The following is a 19,129-nucleotide window of genomic DNA, read 5'->3' as shown; positions in this document are numbered from 1 at the left end:
ATCTGTACTCAGACAGAAACCTCACGCTGTGGTTTGAAAACAATGTGCTCCGCTCTGGGTGGCAGCCAAGGGCTATAAACTACAATTACCTCAGTGACGAGAAACGAGAGAAAGGAAGACGTCGATGACTTTGTTGTTGTTTTTTTTCCGTCCCTTGAGTCGCAGAAAACCCAACAATATTTAGATATTTACATCCAGAGAATACTACGTTTATGAGAGGCCCTTCCACCCCCATGGCCTCTGCCCCGAACACAGCCAGCCTGTTCTGCCAAATCATCTCAGGCCTGACGGGCCACGCAATGCCCCCTTTGACTTATATCACCACTGGGGGGACACACTCCAGAGGAATGACTGTGTCTCCTCAGCGCTTAACTTTATTGCATGCTCAGATCCATAGTCCGGAGGAAAAAAAAAAGTCACAGGACTCTGTGTTTGAGGTGCAGGGTGGTGTTTCGTAGCATCTCTGAGCGAATACTGTGTTACATTCCGGTGACATTGTCCATGTCACTTAATGTTTGCTCAAGTATCATGGTCCTATTGGTTTCAACTGGCTCGGTCTGATTCTCTGTGATACTGCACGCCTCCCGCTATCTCGGTGTGTGCGCGGCCCTGCTTCCCTCCTGCAAAGGGCTCTTCTCATTGACTGAACCGGGGTCTCCCTGGAGCGAAGCAGCAACTAATCACCATAGATACAGAGCAGATGAGGGATGGAAGGACCTAAGGGGGATCTAGTCCAAACTCCTGCTGAAAGCAGAACCTACCCTAATTACATCATCCCAGCCAGGGCTTTGTCAAGCCAGGCCTTAAAAACCTCTAAGGATGGAGATTCCACCGCCTCCTAGGTAACCCATTCCAGTGCTTCACCACCCGCCTAGTGGAAAAGTTTTTCCTAATATCCAACCTAGACCTTCCCTGCAGTAGCATTAGACCATTGATTCTTCTTCTGTCATCCGCCACCACTGAGAACAGCCTAGATCCAGTCTCCCTGGAATCCCCCCCCCCCTTCAGGTAGTTGAAGGCTGCTATCAAATCCCCCCCGCCACTCCTCTCTTCTGAGGACTGAACAAGTCCATTTCGCTCAATCTCTCCTCATGAATCGTGCTCCAGCCCCCTCGGCTCCTTCTCCCTATGGCTAAACCTGCCAGGAAATGTGTCCCAATGGTCCCTGCATGTTTCAGTGTAGCTAGTCATGGCTGGGAACAAGAAGGTTCAGGGGATTCATGCTTAACCCACGCCCAGCGCCAGCGGGTGTCCCAGCCCTACTGAACCCTGTGGTCTCACCTCTCCCCACTCACAGCCCCACTGCTAACGGGCTGGAGCTGCAGAGCTGAGATTCATTCCATCGTATGGATATTTATGTTTCCTTCTGGGCCAGCCACATTCATTTCTGCCTTTTATCGAGAACAAACCAATCATTTCCCCTCTCAAGGTCACTGCATCAATCTAGCCAGCTGCCACTCAACAGAATCTATCCATCCATCTCTGCAATCACTGCGCACACCCTGGACTTACCCATCTCCTCACCCCGCCCCATGTGTTCATTGAGCGAGTATCTGCAGTGCGGGAACACGACGTGTAACATGATGTGATATTTCTGTGGTAGAACTCGATGTCACTGTCACCCCAAACACACCCTGAAACCAGGGCCCGCTTCCCCCCATTATACCTCCCCTGCTCCACTCAGCCACTGTCACCCCATAGAGATCCCCGCTCCAGCCTGGCCTGATCCTCTCCTCTCTAAACCTAGCACACAGCTTCCCCAAGAGCCACTGTCACCCCATAGAGACACCAAACCAGCGCCTGCTCCTCTCCCATTTACACACAACACAGCACTGCCTGTCACAGCTTCCGTCACCCCATCAATGCAGCAACATCAGGGGCCTGATCCCCTCCCCTCTATACCTACATATCGCTAGCCCACCTCAGAAACACAGTCACTCTTTTGCCCCACCAGACAGACAGACAGACAGACACGAACAGCACACATTTCTCCCTCCCGCTTCATGCCCAGGGCACTGCCCTTGTTGAAATCTCTCCCTCTCTGTGGGGTGGATCCCATATTGCTACCCTCACAGCCCCTCCTCCCCACTGCATGCAAAGCTCAGACATCTCCCTCCCTACATATTATAACATAGATACCGACATCAACAGTGGGGTGGGGCGGAGAGACAAGATAGATAGATAGATGGACAGAAAGACAGATATAATACTACTAATTTAACATAAGTACTTCTAAGCTCCAAGTGTTATTCTATTTATATAAATACTCAAAGGGAAGCTCCTGTGTTAAGATTGAGCCCTCAGATCTCCCCGACACTGGGTTTAAACTCGACACAGTGTCACACTCCTGCTAGATCTCCCCTTATATTGTCCCCACCCCTTCTCCCATGCAAATGAGCCCCCCGGGGCCCTCTTCATAGCCCAGTGGCAGGCCGCTCACACCGCTCAGAGCCAGCTCAGCTTCCCAGCCCGCCCAGGGAAACAGCCGCCAGCCGCAGACATGGCCCCCAGCCTGGTCCTCGCCTTCCTCCTGCTGCTCCCAGCGGGTAAGGGCGGGATCTTTGCCTCCGCTACCACGTTCCCTAATAACTGTGCCGCTGGAAATTACTAAAACATTTCCCCTTTATTTCTCCCCTCTGCAGGTGTCTATTCCCAGGTTAGCCTGGTGGAGTCTGGAGGGGGAATCAAGAAGCCCGGAGAGACCCTCAAACTGACCTGCACCGTGTCCAGTTTCTCTCTCACTAGCTACGGAGTGCAGTGGGCCCGCCAGCCAGCAGGGAAAGGGCTGGAATGGGTCATAGGTATCTGGCCCGATGGAGGCACTTTTTATAGCGCGGCTCTCAAAAGTCGCCTCACCATCACCAGAGACACCTCCAAGAGCCAAGTGTACCTGCAACTGACCGGCCTGCAACCTGGAGACACCTCCGTGTATCACTGTGCTAGATACTCACACAGTGAGGGAAAACCTACCAGAGCCAGCACTAAAACTAACCTTGTGGAGAACCAGCCTTCCTGGTGGGTGGCAGAGAGCAGCAGCTGCCAACACAGTGTCCTTTCTGCTTGGTTAGCTATTCGCCTCATCCACATTGCTGGATAAACATCTGTCTTCAGTGGTTTAGACACAACAATCCCTGCATCTTGGCCCAGGCTTAGACTGGATGACCCATGTGGTCCCTACTGGACCTATGGCTCTATTTTTCTATGGCAAGGTACAGGCACTTGTGAATTAATCCTGATACCACCCAAAGTCAAAGAATGTATCAGAAATCCCAGGGCTGGTAAGATAACCCAGGAGTCCTGTTTCCCAGGTCCTTGCTCTAGCAATTTCTTTATCATTTCTTGAAGAAGTGAAGGGAAGGACCACAAAAATCTTCATACTCGGTCTCATGCTGTAACATCTGGATTGCTCTCCCCACCCAGAACTGTGCAGAGCACCCAAGAGTCTTAATGTTCTATAACCCAGAGCCCCGCTCTCTTATCGAAGGTGGGCAGAGAACACAGGAGATCTAGGCCTACATGACAAAGCTGGAGCCCTTCGCTGAACAGCACAGTTATATCTCTGGAAATTCCTCTTCCAGCTTCCGACACAGACAGCTGAATTGTTTATGTATACAGGGAGAGAAAGTAATTACTCCTGGAAGTTCAAAGATGACTGAGGAAGATGGGTGCTATTTCAACATTCCTTTCCTCCTCCGCAAGAAGTATTCTTACCCTGGGACCCTTCTACTTAAATATTTATTGGATGGAATTAACCAATGATCGCCCTCCCCCCCCCCCCCCCACCAAGGAATTCCACTGACATAATCCAACATACCAAAGACACTCCAAGCACCGATCATCCCTCGTAAAGGATCAGCCAGGGAATTTATGAAATAATTTAGAGCTTCTGTATTGCTACTATAGGTAAGGCCTTCAGATCCTATGGAATGGGAGGCAGAAGGAAACCTCAAAAACGGATGGATGGATGGATGGATACCTCCTTTCAGTTGTTTCAAAGTTGCAAATGTCATTCAGGCTTGGAATTGAGTTCAGGGGTAAACCTAGTGTTAGGGTTACTGAGGTGTTCAGTTAGTTGTGAGGATGAGATCAGTATTAAGGTTAAATATACAGCTGATCCTTAGGGCCAGGGACAAAGAAGACGGGGATGTGACCCATTATGGTGAAGTAGGAATCCTAGATCAATTGCCGGTCCTTCCCTCGTCCTCACAGAAAGAAACTGAGTGCGATCTACGGAAAAAATTGGAGTCCCTTATAAGGAAGAAGATATGCAAATAGCGGAGCGAGTTGCCTCTTTAAATCTGTGTCTCCCTCTGCCCAGGCTGCACCCGCAGACACACCCCGCACCCCTGTGTCTGTGCAGGGACCAGCCAGCCGCGCTGCGAATTTTCCCCACGAACAGGAGGAAAAATGAGATTTTTACTGCCTGTGATTTTCGCTCTCGCGGCTCTGGAAGGTATTTCTTCCTCTGAATAAGTGGGACTGTTCCAGCGCCCGTCAGAGTCAGCGGGATCCGTCCTTCTGACCCCAGGGCCCCTTGCATGACACCCCAAGGATGTGGCGAATAGGATAAATAAATAGGATAAAGTCACGCCACTGCTTTTGTTAAACTCATGTTACTTCTTCTTTACACACGTGAGGATCTGGCCCTTTGAGCATACCTTAGACCGGCCCCTCGGTGTGGAATCAGAGAATGACGGCAGATTAGGGGTGGAAGGGAGCTCACGAGGTCATCTACTCAGCCCTTGCCCCAGATGTTACGGCCTTTATCCTCACAAAGACGCCGTGAGGATGGGGACCTATCTCCGCCCGTCATTCAAAGAGGAGGGACCGAGACACAGAGGGATGGAGGCTGGGACTTTCCAATGGGAAATTCAGACTGCCGGTGGGGCTGTGCTGCGGAGATCACTCGGTGCCTGAATAAACCGCACTCAGCTAGACCGGGAAAGCTGGGCACAGCTGGGCCTTTCGAAAGCGACACGGCAGAACAGCTGGGAAGTGCCACGTCGATGGGAACGGCGATAGCCATGTAGACAGGACTATGGATGTCAGTGGTGGATAATCACCTCCCCGCTGTGCTGCAGGAATCCTCCCTGGACTCTGCTCTAACCACGGAGTCCCAGACACGCCGATCTCCGCACACTCACCTCTGCGGCTCTACCGCAAAACCCTTAACTCCGCCCTCAGCCTTCCCCACAGCGTGTCCCATCTGCACCCACAACCGGGTCCCCAGACCTGCTCGACAGCGCGTGTCCCGCGGGCTAAGGTCACGTTCCCAGTGTCCTGGGTCATTTCAATGTCACCGGTCACTGCTGGGAACCGGCTTCGGTCCCCAACCGCTCCCAGCGCGCTGGGGAATCTTCCCCTCCAGTAGCTGTCCCAACCCCATGGATCCCTGGGACACGATCCCTGCCCAGACACTGGCCCCACTGACCGGAGGTTGCATGGCCCCGCTGTGCATGGGACGGGGCAGCACAGCTCAGTGCCCCCCACGACATCGCCTCACAATAACCAGCCCCTCAGTTCGTGCGGGAGGAAATCTCCTGACTGCAGGGAGCTGTTCATTCTTCCCAGGGGACAAAGATTTGGTGAGGATCCCAGCGGCCTGTGACCGGCGCTGCACAAACACACGGGACGGGTCACTCTGACTCCTGCACCCTGAGCCCGAGAGCGAGTAAAGCAGAGAAGTGACGGGGGGAGTTTGTGTCTCTTATAAGCAGGGCAATATGCAAATGAGGGAGATGGGTTCCTGTTTAAATCTGGGTCTCCCTCTGCCCAGGCTGCACCCGCAGACACACCCCGCACCTCTGTGTCTGTGCAGGGAGCAGCCAGCCCCGCTGCGGCCTTTCCCCACCGACACCAGGAAAAATGAGATTTTTCCTCCCTGTGATTTTCGCTCTCGCGGCTCTGGAAGGTATTTTCTGCCTCTGAATAAGTGGCGGGGTTCAGAGAATATTGTGTCACCGCTGCTTTTACAGCGATATTCACAACCTGTCTTTGTCTGCAGGTGCCCGCTGCCAGGCGCTGGTGGAGTCCGGAGGGGATGTGAAAAAGCCCGGAGACTCTCTGCGCCTCTCCTGCAAAGCCTCCGGCTTCACCTTCAGCAGCTACGATATGGACTGGGTCCGACAGGCTCCTGGGAAGGGACTTGAATGGGTCGCGCATATAAACCCCAGTGGGGGTACTGCATACCCTGACTCAGTGAAAGGGCGATTCACCATCTCCAGGGATAACTCCAAGAGCGAGCTGTATCTGCAAATGACTGGCCTGAAGCCCGAGGACACCGCCCGCTATTACTGTGCCCGAGACAAACACACTGACACCAAACCTATCCGTGCTCGTGCAAAAACCCGGGCTGCGGAGTCGCCCTTCACCCGGCAGCTGCGCGGGGGCAGCAGTGACACAGACACAGCTGGGGGCTCACAAAACAGCCCCAGCCCCTGAGTGATGGTCACACAAACCTGCCCTCTGATTTAACCCTTCCCGTTCCCTGCCAGTGTCTGCCCTTCCTGCGCAGAGCCCCGCCGGGCCCGCGGTGCAGAGACCCCTCACTTCATCCGTGAGCCCCACTCCGGAGTGACTCCGGCTCTGAGTCACTCTCCCCTCCTAGGCCGGTAACGCTGGCTGTGCTGGGGCCCGTCTGTGTGTCACACTCACAGCACAGGGGCTGCCAGTTTGCAGGAAACACGTGCATTGCGGGACTGACCCAGCGCCCGTCAGAGTCAGCGGGATCCGTCCTTCTGAGCCCAGGGGCCCTTGCATAGCACCCCAAGGATGTGGTGAATTCCTCATGGGGCAAATCCTCAAATAGGATAAAGTCACGCAACTGCTTTCCCTAAACTCGAGTGACTCCTTCTTTACACCCGTGAGGATCTGGCCCTTTGAGCAAACGGGGCTGTTTGGAGGTTACCAGTACATTATACCTTAGACGGAGCCCCTCAGCGTGGAACCAGAGAATGATGACAGATTAGGGTTGGAAAACACCTCACGACGTTTGACCGGCTGGACTCAGGTGGATTTGTTAAACATGTTAAACATACAGTTGACCTACACTTTCAAGGGACTCGCCTGGAGCCTGGGAAGTTGGTTTGACACAAATGAGACCGACATGCCGCTGTCTAGTCTCTAGAGAACGTTAGTTTAAAAAACCTCCCCACAAAACACTCTTCCTGGAAGGCTGTAACAGTCTACTATTGTATTATTGCTCAGCATCCAGAACCCTACTGCACAAGAACCAAAGGCAGAGAGAGACAAAGAAGGCTGCTCCCTGAGGCTGAGGGCAGAACTCACACCCAGCCTGACCCACCACGTGCTCTTTGCAGAGTGACTGTTAAAAACCCAGCTCACAAACTTCCCCCAGAGCCCAGTAACCTATAAGCAGGACAAGACAACGAGTTTCAGACTTAAAGTGATGGCTTGTAATTTTAACCCAGGTTTCAATACACGGCAACGGGCCATTGACACTTCTCTGTCCAAGGCTACTAAACAGGGTAACCACATTCTCTGAATCTATTTATTGTGCTGTACAGGCTGGCTGAGCTCCAGTAACATTACCACCGACCTCCTTCCAGCCATGCACAAAGGCTCTGCTTTACTTTAGGGTTTAGACTTCAGGGTTAGAGCGAGGATTCAGCCCTCAGGGCAGGATTAAAGTGTAGGGCTGATATTAGGGTTAGGTTTAGGGTTAGCTTTAAGGTTACAAATAGGTTTAAATTTAGAGTTAGGATTTAGAGACAGGATTTACATTTGGGGTTGAGGAACCAGTCAAAGGTTAGTGTGACACACCACGTTTAACATTAGGTCCAGACTGAGGATTACGGTTAGTTTATATCTTTAAGGTAAGGAAAAGAATTAACGATGAAGGTAATTTTTTACCTTTAGAATGAGGGTTCGGATTTAGAGTTATGATTAGGGTACACATTTTGGTTTGTGTTTGGTTACGTGTCAAATTTTGTCTGAGGCTTTACCTTTACCGGACGGTGTGAGGTTGGGGTTTAGGGTTAGTTTCCAGGTTGCAATGAAGGGTTCGGGCTAGTATTAAAAGTCAGGATAAGAATTTACACTTAGGGTGAGAATTGCGTCAGGGGTAAAGGCAGGATTTCGTGGTCTAACTAAGGTGTAAATTTACTTTTCAGGTTGAAATAAATATTAAGGGTAAGGACAGAGTTCTTTCTTAGGGTGAGTTTTCGGAGTTAGGGAGGGACAAAGTAGATGAGAATTGGATTCCTTGGAGTCAAACAGGAATCTCCAGTGCAGCCGTGCAGCACCGATTGTGTGCTCTGCTACCACACAGATCAACTGCCGGCTCTTCCCTCAGCCACAGAGCAGGAAACTGAGCTCGCTCCGGGAAACACGGGGCGTCTGTTATAAAGAGGGTGATATGCAAATGACAGGGAGAGTCTCCACTTTAAATCTCTCGCTCTGCACCCAGGGAGACGCTCCGCAGCCCGGTGTCTGTGCAGTTCCCAGCCAACACTCCTGGGTACTTTCCCCTCCAACTCCAGGGAAAATGAGGCTGTGCGTCTATCTCGTTCTCCTCACAGCAGCTCTGCGAGGTAATTTCTCCCGTTCCATGTGCTGGGGAGGCGGGGGATTGTTACACGGTTCTCCTGGACACTGATGTTCCCCGCAATTCTCTTCATTCCCAGGTGCCTGGTGCCAGGTGCAGCTGGTGGAGTCCGGCGGGGATGTGAAAAAGCCCGGAGACTCTCTGCGCCTCTCCTGCAAAGCCTCCGGCTTCACCTTCAGCAGCTACTACATGGGCTGGGTCCGCCAGGCTCCCGGGAAGGGGCTGGAGTGGATCGCTTCGATTTACAGCTCTAGCATTTACTACAGTGACTCGGTGAAAGGGCGATTCACCATCTCCAGGGATGACTCCAAGAGCGAGCTGTATCTGCAAATGACCGGCCTGAAGCCCGAGGACACCGCCCACTATTACTGTGCGAGACACACAGTGAGGGGAAGCCGCTGGGAGCTCAGACAAAAACCTCCCGCTGCGGGCAGCAGGGAAAGTCCCAGCTGCTCAGACACTGACACTGCGGCACTGGGAACTCAAGAGAGGAAGCGACGTGTTCATTGCCAGCGGCTCAGTCTTAGCCAAATCTAGCTTCACACCGAGCACAGAGCCAAGGCCGGTCCCGACCTGACTGAGAAGGGCTGCACCTTTCCCCCTAATTTTTAATACATTTTAAAACAAGTCTGTGTTGAAATAAGGACTGCCATTAAACACCCCCTTCAAGTCGAGAGGGAAGGATGAGAAGACGCGATAAACAAAGCTAAAGTCACTGTCAGATAAAATAAAAATGGGCACAGTGAAGCTATCATAGAATCAGGGCAGATGAGGGTTGGAAGGGACCTCAGGAGGTATCTAGTCCAACCCCCTGCTCAAAGCGGGACTAACCTCAACTAAATCATCCCAGCCAAGACTTTGTGAAGCAGGGCCTTAAAAACCTCTAAGGATGGAGATTCCACCCCCTCCCTAGGTAACCCATTCCAGTGCTTAACCACCCGCCTAGGGGAAAAGATTTTTCTCATATCCAACCTAGGCCTTCCCCGCAGTAGTTGGAGACCATTTCTCCTTCTTCCGTCATCCAACACCACTGAGAACAGCCTAGCTCCAGTCTCACTGGAGCCCCCCTCCAGATAGTTGAAAGCAGCTATCCAATCGCCCCTCACTCCCCTCTTCTGAAGGCTAAACAAGTCCAGTTCCCGCAATCTCTCCTCATGAATCACGTGCTCCAGCCCCCTCTGCTCCTTCTCCATATGGCTAAGTCTGCCAGGAAATGTGTCTCAATGGTCCCTGCATGTGTAAGTGGAGCTGGTCATTGCTGGGGAGGAGAAGGGACCGGGGACTCAGTTCTAACCCATGCCCAGTGCCAGCGGGTGTCCCAGCCCTATTGAACCCTGTGGTCTCCCCTCTCCCCACTCACAGCCCCACTGCTCGTGGGCTGGAGCTGCAGAGCTGAGATTCATTCCATCGTATGGATATTTATGTTTCCTTCTGGGCCAGCCACATTCATTTCTGCCTTTTATGGAGAACAAACCAATCATTTCCCCTCTCAAGATCATTGCATCAATCTAGCCAGCTGCCACTCTGCAGAATCTACCCATCCATCTCTCCAATCACTGCGCACACCCTGGATTTACCCATCTCCTCACCCCGCCCCATGTGTTCATTGAGCGAGTATCTGCAGTACGGGAACACGACGTGTAACATGATGTGATATTTCTGTGATAGAACTCGATGTCACTGTCACCCCAAACACACCCTGAAACCAGGACCAGCTTCCTTTAATTATACCCCCCGCTGCCCCACTCAGCCACTGTCACCCCATAGAGATCCCCGCTCCAGCCTGGCCTGATCCTCTCCTCTCTAAACCTAGCGCACAGCTTCCCCCACAGCCACTCTCACCCCATAGAGACACCAAACCAGCGCCTGCTCCTCCCCCATTTACACCCAGCACAGCACTGCCTTCCACAGCTTCCATCACCCCATCGACACTGCAACCTCAGGGGCCTGGTGCCCTTCCCTCTATACCTACACCTCCCTAGCCCACCTCAGACACACACACGCGCACGCACACACACGAACAGCGCGATTTGCTCCCCTCCCCTCTGCTCTGCTCCCCGGCACAAGCTCCCGCTTCATGCTCAGGGCACTGCCCTTCTTGAAATCTCTCCCTCACAGAGGGGCGGATCCCCTATTTTTACCGTCACAGCCCCATCTGCCAGCCACATGCAAATCTCAAAAATCTCCCTCCCTACATAACACACAACGCAGCCCTCTCTCTAAACAAAGATTCCGAGAGCCGGCTCCGGGAGTCAATTTAGTTCTGACCCATCCCAGCTCCACTTCCGAACCGCTCCCACGGCGATGTTACCGCCCTTGTACACAGTCCTTGCCCTGGCCTGGCTCTCCGGTGAGTCGGATTGAGATTTGCTCCGTCTGTGCCTTTACACACACAGACAGCTGTTTAATATGGGGGGCTGGTTTACAATATTCTTCTTCCCTCCTTTCCCCAGGGGCCCGCTCGCAGGTGGTTCTGACCCAGTCGGGTTCAGCGCTGAAAAAGCCCGGAGAGTCTCATCAACTGCAATGTGCCACCAGCGGGTTTACTCTCAGCAGCACCTGGATGGGCTGGGTCAGACAGCAGCCGGGGAAGGGGCTGGAGTGGCTGGTCAGCTATTATGATCCCTCCAACAAGTACTACGCCTCCTCCATCCAGGGGCGATTCACAGCCTCCAAGGACAGCACCAACTTCTATTTGCAAATGACCGGCCTGAAGGCGGAGGACACGGCCGTGTATTACTGTGCGAGAGACACAGCGAGGGGAAGCCGCTCTGAGCTCAGACAAAAACCTCCCGCTGCGGTGAAAAGGGGAAGTCCCAGCCGGCTTAACACTGACAGGCGAACCCGAAAAAAACCCTAGAGTTTATTCAAATCCCCGACTTTAACCGTTCCTCTAACGATGACTCCGACTGTAATGATCACAGTTACAGTAACACTGACCTCCACATATTTCTACTCACTGGATTTCTACTCTTTCCCCTTATCCGAAATTCAACCCAAATCCTAACCTGAACTCTAACCCCAATTACACCCTGTGATGGAGACTCCCCCAGGAACAGGGCTCTGCGACCACACAGACTCAGCCACTCAGTGCTTGGAGACTGTCCCCTTCGGGTCTCCGCACACCCGTGCAGCCGCCACCTGACCCTGGACTTGGAAGGGTCTGGAACTCTACTGCCAGACCTCCCCACGTGGGTCACCGAGTCTGGTACTCTGGAGACCCCTACACACCCCAAAGGGGCCATGCACTTCCCGTGGCAGTCGGAAGTGGTTCTCATACAGTGTGGAAGTCCGAAGGTTTATTAGTTCTCAAGGTCACAGCGTAGAAAGACTTTGTTGGCAGCTGAATTAGAAGTTACAGAAGCGACCAGTCAGAAAAACACACACACACACACACACACACACACACACACACCCTGCCCACTCCCCAGTCCTTTCTCTCCTTCCTGGGCAAGGTGGCCACCCCTCCTGGTCTCCACCTGCTACAAACTGCTGGAGCTGGCAGACTCAAGAGTACAAAGGGGAGTGGATGGTGGACTGTGGCTGGGGAAGGACTTTCCGTCCTCCGGAGGCCTCTGCAATGAACATACACTGGGTCTCAGCCCCCAAATACATGAGTAACATGTGGGGCAAACAGAGGCGCACAGAGCACTCCAAGAAAACCGCAAAAATATCCCGACTTCATCACATACCTTTATCCATAACCGCATCTATAGCCCTAATCACAACGCTCTGATTTTTGCACTTTCATGTACATAGATGTTAACGAGGTTGCATTTGCATCTCTCTAAATCTCGGTCAGTGAACTGTCACTGCTGGAAGGAGTGGCAGAATAATTCCAGATATATTTACTGTTTTTTTTTTTTTAAATATATCATTTCATTCCAGCCCCAGCCCACACCCTTTACTAAAAACATCAAGAAAACAAGGAAGGGGAAGCTTACAAGGAGTGTGAGTAGAAGATGTGAGAATCCATAAGAGGCTAAAACCAGCAGTGCTATAACAAAGCATCGACCTGCTTCGTTTGCAAAAGAGCAGCCTTCAGATCCGAGTGCACCGCGCTGTATAACTGGGCCAGATGTGGACACCAGGCTGATAAATCAACCAGGTGATAAATATACGGGAAAGATATTTCAGCTGTGTGTGGATATTGACCTTTCCAGCATCTTTCCAGTGCTCCGCTACATTAGCAGTTGGGAATCATTTAAAACAGAATGGTTTATTTACAAAAGTGTTTTTAAAGGAAACTACAAAAGTTCGGTCTTTGATTTCCATGCGGGCTGTAACTCCGTCCTTCCTGAGTTCCGGAATCCCTTAACTTCCCTTGAAAGGTGCACCGTCAGTGAAGGGTTGGAACTGTGCGAGTGGTCCAGGCACACTGCACTCGCCACCCCAGGGAATGTAACTCTCCAGTGAGTGCCCCAGACCGACCCACCCCAGTCACTGACCCGACGTTCGCCTGAGCAGAGGTGACGGAGATCACTTCCCCACCCCCATATAACTGGTTGATAATCAGGTCCTAAATCCGTAACCGAGCAACTGTGCTCCCATAACGCTGCTTTTTCTCCCCATCTATAGCTAAAATTAGGACCCTGCAGCTCTAATGTACACTAACACCCAGCCAGGGATGATCTGACTCCACCTTCACCACTCGTGCAAGTAACTCGCCGCACTCAAGGAAGGAGTGTGCTGCCTTTATAAGCAGGGCGCTATGCAAATAGGGGTGAAGTTTCCTCTTTAAATCCGCACGTCTCTCTGACCAGGCTGCAGCCAGAGACAATCCGCAGCCCCCTAGTTCTGTGCAGTTACCAGCCAGCAGTCACCAGTTATTTAGCTGAGGTTAGTCCTGCTTTGAGCAGGCGGTTGGACTTGATGACCTCCTGAGGTCCCTTCCAACTCTATGATTCTATCCACCCCGAGCACTTTCCTCTCCAACTCCAGGCAAAATGGGACTTTGGTTCGGACTTGTTCTCACGGCAGCAGCTCTGGAAGGTATTTTCTTCCCCTGATGAAATGGCAGAACCAGGCACTAGACGACGATTGCTGGTTTATACCATTATCTGTGCCATGCCTTTATTTGCAGGTGCCCGCTCCCAGGTGCTGGAGGAGTCCGGCGGGGATGTGAAAAACCCCGGAGACTCTCTCGCCTCTCCTGCAAAGCCTCCGGCTTCACCTTCAGCAGCTCCTACATGCATTGGGTTCGACAGGCTCCAGGAAAAGGGATATACTGGGTGGCAGCGATTAACTAAGAAGGATCGAGCCAGTGGTATTCCCCGGCTGTCCAAGGGCGATTCACCATCTCCATTGACAACTCCAACAACCTGCTGTACCTGCAGATGACCGGCCTGAGAGCAGAAGACACGGCCTGGTATTACTGTGTGAGAGACACACAGACACAGTGAGCGGAAAGCAGCTGCTGCTGGTACAAAAACCAGAGCAGCGGAACTTCTCACGTCGGGCGCCTGGCGGCAGCAGGACACCAGCCAAACACTCCTGTCCTGGGTAAAAGAGTGGGGGGGGGGGGGGAACTCTGACATCGCGGATTAACTCTTCAATGCCCTGCCTGCCTCCCGCTTCGCAGTGTGTGCACGGTGCTGCTCGCCTCCCGCAAAGGGCTCTTCTCATTGAACTGAACGGGGGGCTCCATGGAGTGAAACAGCAACGAATTATCATAGAATCAGAGCAGATGAGGGTTGGAAGGGACCTCAGGAGGTGTTTAGTTCAACCCCCTGCTCAAAGCAGGACCAACTCTGATTAAATCATCCCAGCCAGGGATTTGTCAAGCCGGGCCTTAAAAACCTCCAAGGATGGAGATTCCACCACCTTCCTAGGTAACCCATTCCAGTGCTTCAACACCCACCTAGGGAAAAACTTTTCCTAATGTCCAACCTAGACCTTCCCCACTGCAACTTGAGACCATTGCTCCTTGTTCTGTCATCTGCTACTTCTAAGAACTTCCTAACTCCACCCTTCCCAGAATCCCCTTCAGGTAGTTGAAGGTTGCTATCAAATCCCCCCTCCCTCCTCTCTTCTGCAGACGAAAAAAGTCCAGTTCCTCCAATCTCTCCTCATAATTTGCCACCAGCAGGTTTACTCTTAGCTGCACCTGGATGGGCTGGGTCAGACAGCAGCCTGGGAAGGGGCTGGAGTTTCTGACCCACTACTATGATCCCTCCAACAAGAACTACGCCTCCTCCATCCAGGGGCGATTCACAGCCTCCAAGGACAGCACCAACTTCTATTTGCAAATGACCGGCCTGAAGGCGGAGGACACGGCCGTGTATTACTGTGCGAGACACAGTGAGGGGAAGCTTCTCTAAGCTCAGACAAAAACCTCCCGTTACGGTGAAAAGGGGAAGTCCCAGAAGGATTAACATCAACAGGCTAACCTAAAAAATCTTTTCAAATCAAACAGTGCACAAGAAATGCAGCACATTTGTTTACGGAGCTTGGATTGCACTAGCAGGACTGTCCTGACCCTGATTAAGTATCAGGCCGTATACTAAGAATAAAGCCGCCCCGCCCTTGGCAGCTTTTTGCGTGTGTCAGTCGCCTGCCTGTGCTCGGATCTCGGGAGTTTGAGTGGCTCGGGGCTGGGCGCTGTACAAATATTCTGCCTCGGTCTGACTCCCAGAGTAAATCTGTCAGTTTACACCATGAAGAGAAAGAGTTTGGGACCCTTATAAGGCAGACGATATGCAAATCCGGGTGACAGTTCCCTGTATAAATCGCTCTCTCTCTGCCCAGGCTGCACTGAGAGACCATCTCCAACCCCCCGTCAGTGCAGTTACCAGCCAATCTCCCCCTGAGAACTTCCCTTCCAACACTTGGGAAAATGAGACTTTGGCTCCATTTCGTTCTCGTTCTAGCTGCTTTGGAAGGTATTTTCCAACCGAAATGCCCCGGAGAGGCAGCTCAATATTGTACATTCGCTACGTTGATACTAATATTTCTATTTCTATCACGTCTTTATTGCCAGGTGCCCGGTCCCAGGTACAGCTGGTGGAGTCCGGAGGGGATGAGAAAAAGCCCGGAGACTCTCTTCGCCTCTCCTGCAAAGGCTCCGGCTTCACCTTCAGTGGCTACAGTCTGCACTGGGTCCGCCAGGCTCCCGGGAAGGGGCTGGAGTGGAACTCACGAATTTACGACGATGGCAGTGCTGTGAACTACGCCGACACAGCGAAAAGGCGATTCACCATCTCCAGGGATAACGCCAAGAACTTGGTGTATCTGCAGATGAGCAGCCTGAGGCCGGAGGACACGGGCCGCTATTACTGTGCGAGAGACACAGTGAGAAGAAACTCCTACAAAACCCAGTGTGCAGGATCCCCCTTCTCCCGTGCGGGGGCAGCACTTCCACACACTCCGCAGCTCTGCAGACAGGCAGGAGAACAGGCCTGGGGAGCAGGGGGCGAACAAAGACCTGATCTCAGGTTTTAACCCTGCAGTTGCTGCCAATGTCCCCCCTTGCAGCACAAAATCCCGCGGGGCCGGGACTGCAGAGCGTCACTCGGCTGCTGAATAAATCCCACGCAGCTCACCTGAGGGACAGGGCGCAGGGCTGCGATTTTCAAAGCAGCGCCCTGATTTTAAGTCACCCCAACTCCCCTCTGAAAATCACAGTCCAGACTCTCAGTGGGTGTCAAGGGGCGGAGCTAGGGATCCAGCCCATAATACACTGCCACAATTAACTATAGTAACCATGGAGCTAAAGGAACCCACCTTCACCTACCCAGCCTTGGTACCTCTCCAAGGCCAGCAGGTGAGCGGGGTTCTAGATCCGAGCCCAGCAGGGTTCTCCGGAGGCGCTTCGGTGGAAGCAGAGCCCCGCTGGCGATGGGCTGGGGGCTCCAGGGTTACACCGCGTAGGGATGGGGGAACTACCTGGCGTCTTCGGAAAGCAAGGATCTGGGGCAGGACCAAAGGGTGAGGGTCTCAAACCCAGCCCGGATTCAAATCCCTTTTCAGTCTTATTGTTCCAGGAAAGGAAAGGATCCTGCTCTCTGATTCCCGCCCCCAGAACAAAGGTTAAGATAATTCAGGAAATAAGTTTCTCTCCTTTCTCAGGAGGAGGCTATGCAAAACGCGGGTGTTTCCTGTTTATATCCGTCTCTCTCTCTCTCTCTGCACCCGAGACACAATCCCCAGCCCGTGTCTGTGCAATTACCAGCCAGTCCCTCTGAGCACCTCCCCTCCCCCTGCAAAACCAGGGAAAATGGCCCTTCCCTTCCGTTTGTCTGTCTTTTTGGCAGCTCTGGAAGGAGACTGGGATACGGGCTCCCCCTCGACGCACTGGACAGACAAGACAATGCTACGTTCTCGCCCTAGGCCTGGATTCACAGAGGTTCCCGGGTTAGGAAGATCAGTTTGGCACTGCCTATCTGTCAGGCACCTAGACAATCCCAGGAACAATGTATGACCGTCCGCAAAGCCTGAGATTGGCACCTGAACTCCTGGAGAAACAGACACCTACGAACAGGATTCACAAAAGCCAGCACACTAGGCAGGGGCCGTCGAAGCTCACCAGTGGGAAACGCACAGGAGAGGTTTGTCCTGAACCCCCTTCCTCTGCCAGAGATCGGCACTTCAGTCTGGGCGGCAGGATACACGTCACCCTGCTTGCAATTCCTGAATGGGAAAGGGAATCTCCCCCTGCAGCCAGGCATCTGACCTGCCCCTGCCTTTCTGGTGCGGCTGGCACCATGCATCACACAAAACAGTCAGACAAGCAGGAGATGGTGGCACCCACCTTATGACTTTTAGCCCAGGGGTTAGAACCCCTAAACCGAGATGTGAGAAAACAGAGTTCAACCCCCCACCCGCCTTCTGCTTGATAAAGAGAAAGGATTTGAACAGGGGTCTGCTACTCACAGGTGAACACGCTAAGCACTGCCTTATGGGGTACGCGGAGGTGGGTCTGCCTCCGTCTCTTGTGTTGAAGATGTTTCACTGTGGATAAATAATGAAAACGGGATTGATGGGAGGATTGGACTCTGGGTCCCCTCTCTCCTCTGGTGGTGCCCTAACCACCAGGCAACCCAGTGCAGCGACGGCAGCCTGTTCTGCGCTTCTGTAGGTCCTGTGTCCTTCTCAGCTATGCAGCTGGGTGGGAGTGTGTGTGTAGGGGAGTTAATCCCACCCTCTACCCCAAGCCTGGACCCAGGGACCCTCTGAGGAGCAGCCTCAAATTGCTTAGTCCATGAACTACCACCTTCCCTAGGACACCTCTCCTTGGCCCCACTGCTTGTGGTTGCTTCCTAGAAAAAGACTGAGGAAGGGGGGGTCCTCCCTCAGGCCTCTCTGCCTAGGGATGCCTGGCTATGCCCAGACAGGCTTCCCCTTGACTCTAGTACCTTTTTGGGTTGTGGTAACAATTGCTCCAAGCTGCAGAACAACTCCTTCTCTTATCTACCTTTCAGCTTCTAGCAGCTGCTTGGTCGGGAGGCTTTTAAGGGCTGGGGCCAGCTCCTTGATTGGCCTCAGCTGGCCTAATTGGCCTAATTGCCCTGGAGTGGTCCCAGCTGAATCACCCCGGAACAAGGATTTGTTGACCCTGGGGCTAATATAGATACCCTGGAACTAAATGGCCGATGGGATGTTCTCATCAACATGCAACGGAGATGGCGTGGGGAAAACAAACCCGTTCTGTGAAAACACCCCTTGTCTCCATTGTGACATGCTCCTTCGACTTTATCTTTATATTCCAGGCAGTTATTTTGCCCTCATTGTTGACACACAGAAACCTTGCACACTTTGTTTGATCGGATCATTTCAAGGTTTTTCTTTTCTCATTGTAAAATCAAGGACGATTTTATCACTGTTTTGTATGTCGCTGTTACAGGTAGAGCCATTTCTGTCCAGGTAGGGGTAAATTACTCCCCAAAACATTGATCCTAGACAGTTTTCCCTTCAAGTAAAGAGTCTCATTGTTTAAATAAAGTTCTTGTTTAAAATAATTAAAAAACAGCCTACTCTCCTGTAGCCACCAGGTCTGGCCCTGTCACCCCAGCCATGCTCATTCTCTGCCCCCCAGTACTGGATACGCTCCAATGTAGGATGAAATGATCATCGACTCTGTGCGGGGCACTGCACACACACGGTGTGGGACTCTCTGAATCTCTCTCTCTCAGTCCCTGTACAAGTAATACCCAGCACTGACAGAAGGAGAGTGTTTCTCTTATACAGAGGGGGATATGCAAATGCAGGTGAGAGATTCCAGTTTAAATCTCTGGCACTCTCTCTTTCTCCGCCCAGCCTTCTCCCGCAGAGACATTCCCCGGAGTCTGTGCAGCGACCAGCCAACCCCCCTGAGAACTTCTCCCTCCAACACCAGGGAAAATGAGACTTTGGCTTCCGTTAGTTTTCCTTCTAGCGTCTTGCGCAGGTAATTAACCCCCCTCAATGCGCCGGGAGACAGAAAGTGATATTGCTCCAGCTACAATGGATATGAATTGAAATATTATTGTATTCCTAGGTGCCCGGTCCCAGGTGCTGCTGGTGGAGTCCAGAGGGGATGAGAAAAAGCCCGCAGACTCTCTCCGCCTCTCCTGCAAAGCCTCCGGG

At 52.5% G+C, this 19,129-nt stretch overlaps 1 long non-coding RNA gene across 1 annotated transcript; it reads right to left on the bottom strand.

The window, feature by feature from the left end:
- Nucleotides 1-13,430: 13,430 nt before the first annotated feature.
- Nucleotides 13,431-17,981, bottom strand: LOC137143325 (uncharacterized). The gene is made up of 3 exons (XR_010917150.1): nucleotides 17,920-17,981; nucleotides 17,438-17,515; nucleotides 13,431-13,911 (listed from the first exon to the last, which is right to left on the bottom strand). It is a non-coding gene; the product is annotated as an uncharacterized lncRNA (long non-coding RNA).
- Between the last annotated feature and the right edge of the window lie 1,148 nt (nucleotides 17,982-19,129).

Source organism: Emydura macquarii, unplaced genomic scaffold (assembly GCF_026122565.2).
Source record: "Emydura macquarii macquarii isolate MOO-44397 ecotype Brisbane River unplaced genomic scaffold, CSIRO-AGI_Emac_v2 contig_3320, whole genome shotgun sequence".
NCBI classification, from domain to species: domain Eukaryota; kingdom Metazoa; phylum Chordata; order Testudines; family Chelidae; genus Emydura; species Emydura macquarii.
The sequence above is the reverse complement of the archived record's forward strand: the minus strand, read 5'-3'. Positions and strand labels throughout refer to the sequence as shown.